This window comes from Somniosus microcephalus, unplaced genomic scaffold (assembly GCF_052327205.1).
Source record: "Somniosus microcephalus isolate GS21.2 unplaced genomic scaffold, FLI_Smic_1.0 unresolved_chr4, whole genome shotgun sequence".
Classification (NCBI taxonomy): Eukaryota; Metazoa; Chordata; class Chondrichthyes; order Squaliformes; family Somniosidae; genus Somniosus; species Somniosus microcephalus.
In genome coordinates this window covers 14,730,015-14,735,550 of record NW_028225182.1, presented here as the reverse complement: position 1 = coordinate 14,735,550, position 5,536 = coordinate 14,730,015, and the positions used below count along the sequence as shown (strand labels likewise).

The 5,536-nt window shown below is 43.4% G+C and overlaps 1 non-coding gene across 1 annotated transcript; it reads right to left on the bottom strand.

The window, feature by feature from the left end:
• Nucleotides 1-4,168: 4,168 nt before the first annotated feature.
• trnaa-ugc (transfer RNA alanine (anticodon UGC)) lies at nt 4,169-4,241 on the bottom strand. Its single transcript has one exon. It is a non-coding gene; the product is annotated as a tRNA-Ala (tRNA).
• Between the last annotated feature and the right edge of the window lie 1,295 nt (nt 4,242-5,536).

Below are 5,536 nucleotides of genomic sequence, written 5' to 3'. Positions count from 1 at the left end.
TACAGCACCTCAAACTAATACAGCCCCTCCAACTAATACGGCACCTCAAACTAATACAGCACCTCAAACTAAAAGAGCACCTCAAACTAATACAGCACCTCAACCTAATACAGCACTGCAAACTAATACAGCACCTCAATCTAATACAGCACCTCAAACCAATACAGCTGCCTCAAACTAATACAGCCCCTCAAATAATACCGCACCTCAAACTAATACAGCACCTCAATCTAATACAGCATCTCAAACTAATACAGCACCTCAAAGTAATACAGCTCCTCAAACCAATACAGCGGATCAAACTACTAAAGCACCTCAAATTAATACAGAATCTCAAACTAATACAGCACCTCAGACTAATACAGCGCCTCAAACTAATACAGCACCTTAAACTAATACAGCCCCTCAAACTAATACAGCACTTCAAACTAATACGGCACCTCAAACTAATACAGCACCTCAAACTAATACAGCACCTCAAACTAATACATCACCTCAAACTAATACAGCACCTCAAACTAATACAGCACCTCAAACTAATACAGCACCTCAAACTAATACAGCACCTCAAACTAATACAGCACCTCAAACTAATACAGAACGTCAAACTAATACAGCACCTCAAACTAATACAGCACCTCAAACCTAATCAAAAATAAAGAATGTCAGAAGTGAGATCTGAACCCACACCTCCAGGGGAGACCGCTCGACCATCCTGACTTCTAAACGTTATGTCGGGGCACCTGCAAGTTGATTCTGAACGAATATCTGTGATCATGCCTTGTCCGCTTATTTACCTGATGCCATCAGGCTCTTCTCTCCCTGACTCTGGGGAAACAGTGAGACAGAATTTCGAGCAAGCGTCTGGTTATGGTGAAGCAGCAAAGAAAATATTAAATCCGGATTGATCCAAAAAAGTTGTGGCCCGACCTGATTTGAACACACAGCTAACGTTGCGCCATTAGGTCGACAACAACAAGCGGCGATGTTTATATATATAAACGATCCTCAATAAATGGGCTTTAAAATCCCACTCCCACTCGGTGTCAGACAGCTGCAGAAGCAGCGCTTACCTGTCACTCACCGGACGTCTTTTGTTGAACTGTGGTCTTTTTTTCACGGGATAGCATCATTAATTAACCGATAATTATCTATTGCACAACTAAAGGAATGCTAACGGAGCGAGAATCGATTCTTCAATCATTTGTTCTGTGCTTTGCATGTTAACTGTTACCCATATCTCATTTTACACACTGTGCTTTAGGAACCTGGTTTAAAATGTTCATTGCTGATGACACCAGGATTCTGGGCCAACTTTTGTCAACTTGAACAGGACCGGTTATTTCTACTGTGCACAGAAAATAGAATCAGCAATGAATATCAACTCCAATGGTGCTGACTTTCAGATTTAATGCAGTCAGATTTGCAATCAAGTGAAATAATTTCACAGTGAAAATATTGTAAGTGTTACTCGCATTTGTGCCTTCAATTCAAGTTTGTGGCGTCTGACTCCCGTTCATGTCTCTTCTTCCTCCGTTGAATAAAACAGGAGGGGCTGGACGTTGACCAGACTGCACTGCTCCTGATATCTGTGAGCTCATCCTTTATATTGAGTGGTTTCTCGCCCTTTGATCGGCTGCAGTGTGGCGGTTACCGTGTTCGCCTCACACGCGATGGATCCTCGGTGAATCAGTTTACTCTCACTCAAAGTTATCTATTTAGTGAAGTGAAATAAGAGCAATTAAAGAATAAGTGAGCAGTCGCTGCAGCCCTTTTGGTTAGAGAATGAACTCGGAAGCAAGCTTAAACATAATGCTCTCGCCTGGGATTGAACCGGGAACCTAACGCGTGCAAAGCGAACGTGATAACCACTACACTAAGGCAACCGCTGGCTAAGGACTTTTAACAGAGGGGAACTGACCAGTGAAGCAACTCTCTGCTGATTGGTTCACCTTAAACAGCATCACTCATGTAAAGGTTGAGCTCACTAATATCAGGCGCAGTGCAGTCTGGTTAACGTCAAAACCCTCCTTTCTTATTAAACAGAGGAAGAAGAGACATGAACCGGAGTCAGACGGCACAACATTTAATTAAAGGCACAAATGCGATTAACACTTACTTACAATCGTTTCACTGATAAAATCTTTCACTTGACTTAAACGCTGACTACGTTGAATCTGAAAATGAGCACCGTGGGATATTTTGTTCACTACTGATTCTATTCTCTGTGATCAGCTGTGCAGCAGTGTCCGTAGTGTATCGGTTATCACGCTCCCCTCATACGCGGAAAGTCCCCGGTTCGAGCGCAAGTAAACACAGTACATTCGCAAAAATTTTATTCTGTTCAGTGAATAGTCCTGTTAATTTTAGCAAAAGTTGCCCCAGATTTCTGCTTTCATAAGCAATTAATATTTTAAACGAGATTCCTAAAATGCAATGTGTAAAATGAGAGATGGTTAACAGTTGATTAATTACAAAGCGCAAAATGCGTTATTGAAGTGTGTATCGCCTTTCTTTCATTCTGTAAATTATGGTAATCGGATATTTAATAGTGATTGCAAAAGATTCAACTGCAGGTTGAATAGTGGCCGGCGACACGAGCGCTCGTTTGGGATTTGGGGCTTCACTGAAATTTATTCAAACAACCGAAGCGAAAAATCGATCCCCAAGAACGCCGGTTCAAACCTAGCCAGGTGAGGAGCTAACCATTGCAAAGCCATTTTGTGTGTGTGGCTATTCTTGATGACCAGAGCACTGGAGACCGAGACAGTGACTTTGCCTTTTCGACCTGTCTTCTGAAGCGCCGCCCGGTCCCACTGCTACAGTTAATGAGCTGTTAGGATGTTAATGTATCCAGGCTGCAGGAGGGCGCTCCAGGCGCAGCAGAGGAGTCTCTGCATTAGTTCTCCGTGGAAACGGTAATTTCCCCTTCGCTCTTCCTCCTCTCTATATCCCTGTGCTTTTATGTCTCTATTTCTCCCCCGGCTCAGTTTCCGGAATCATAACACGGTGTGGGGCATTTTTGGAGACGCGTTTTCTTTGTTTCTTATTGAATGGACACTCAGACAGACCGATTGAAACTACACTTTGAATCCCGTCGCTGACCCTGTGTTTTCCGATTAATCTGTGTTGTTTTGCTTCCACATTCTCAATGAGAAAGTCCCCAGCCTCAATTATTGAATAAAATAAGGCCCACCTCGTCAAATTGCGACACGCGCGGCGGAGATACCATACCCTAAATCAGCGCCAACTTTCCCCAAATCCTCCTTACAGTACCGCAACCCAAACTGTGTCCTATATGGGAAATACCATTGAGAATTGCTTCACTCACTGTAACGCTGCCATTTGAATGGCATAATTCGCCTGTCAATGCGTGTTTTATTTATACTGAACCAATCATGCAAACTATTTCAATTTTCATATTTACTATACTTGAATGGAGAAAATACTTTAAATTGCCTCTGCCCACTTTCGAACCATTGAGTTTTCGGAAAGCGATCACCATTACACACCGGAAACCCTCCAACACTCGAGTACATTGCATTGTAGCGACTCAATAGGAACAGGAGGAGGCCATTCAGCCCCTCGATCCTGTTGCGCCATTCAATTAGATCAGGGTTGATCTGTATCTTCATTTCGTCTGCACGCTTTGTTCCCTTAACCCGTAATAACCTTACCCAACAAAAAGTTATCGCCAGTAGCGGCAATCTTGAGCCTGAATCCAGCTGCACTCCCGGATCCGGGCAGAAAAGGCTTCTCACTGACGGCCACCCTGCAGATCAATTAATTACATTTCTGAACTTCAGGGATTCGGAGATTCCAGGGTTTAAAAGGGAACAAACGATGAAATGGGCCTCACTGTGGATCAGTTTTCTCTCACTCAGAGGTATCTGACTAGTGAAGTTAAATAAAGAACAAGGGAGAAGCCGCTGTAGCCCTATTGACAGGAGAATAAACTAGCCATACATCTCTCACGTTTCCCAATTCTAACAGAAGTGTAATCGACTTGAAACGTTCACTCTGTTTCTTTATCCACATATACTGCCTGACCTCTTGAGAAGTCCACCATTTTCCGTTTCTATTTGAGATTTACAGCGTTTGCAATAATTTTCTTTTGTCACTTAAAATAAACCCTCTGGTTGTTCATCCACAGCAGCATTAAACATAATGTTCACGCCCGGGCTCGAACCGGAGACTTTTCGCGTGCAAAGCGAACGTGATAACCACTACACTACAGGAACTGCTGGGTCCGTATCTTCAACAGAAGAGAACTGACCAGTGAAGCCCCTCTGTGCTGATTGGTTCAGCTGAAACAGCATCAGTCAACATAAAGGAGGAGCTCACAAATATCAGGCGCAGTGCAGTCTGGTCAACGTCAGCCCCTCCTTTGTTATTCAACAGAGGAAGAAGAGACATGAGCGGGAGTCAAACGTCACAAACTTTTATTAAAGCTACAAATACGAGTAACACATACTTCCAAATCGTTTCACTGAAAACTTCTTTCATTGATGAAGAAGCTGACTGCGTTGAATCTGAAAATGTGCACTGGGCGATATTTTGTTCACTGCTGATTCTATTATCTGTGGGCTATGCCGCAGCGGTTGGCGTAATGTACATGTTATCATGTTCACCTCGCACGCGAATTGTCCCGGGTTCGAGCCCGGGGGGGAAACATTTACATTCGCCAGGATTTCGTTATGTGCAGTGAACGATCCTGTTCGCTTTAAATAAAGTTGCGCCAAATTTCTGCTTTCATAAGCAATTAGCAATTTAATCGAGATTCCAAAAATACAATGTGTAAAATGAGATATGGTTAACAGTTGATAACTTACAAAGGGGAAAATGCGTCATTGAAGAACGTTTACGCCTTTTTTGCATTCTGTAAATTATGGTAATCGGTTATTAAAGGGTGATTGCAAAAGATTCAACTGCAAGTTGAGTAGTGGCCGGCGACACGAGTGCTCGTTTGGGATTTGAACCGTGGGCTTCTCGGAAATTTAAACAAACACCGAAGCGAAAATCGGACTACCGAGAATGCCCCTTCAAAGCCTAGCCAGGTGAGGAGCTAACCATTGTAAAACCATGGTGTGTGTGTGGCTATTCTTGATGAGCAGAGCACTTTAGACCGAAACAGTGACTTTGCCTTTTCGGCCTGTCTTCTGAAGCGCCGCCCGGTCCCACTCCTACAGTTAATGAGCTGTTAGGATGTTAATGTATCCGGGCTGCAGGAGGCCACCCCAGGCGCAGCAGAGGAGTCCCTGCATTAGTTCTCCTTGGAAACAGTATTTTCCCCTTCGCTCTTCCTCTTCTCTATATCCCTGTGCAGTTTTCTGAATCATAACAGGGTGGGGACATTTTTAGAGACGCGCTTTTTTTTATTACTTATTGAAAGGACAGCCAGACAGACCGATTGAAACTGCAATTTGAACCCTGTCGCCGACCTTGTGTTTTCCTATTAATCTGTGTTGATCTGCTTTCCACATTCACAATGAAAAAGTCGCCAGCCTCGCTTTTTAAATATAATAATGCCCAGCTC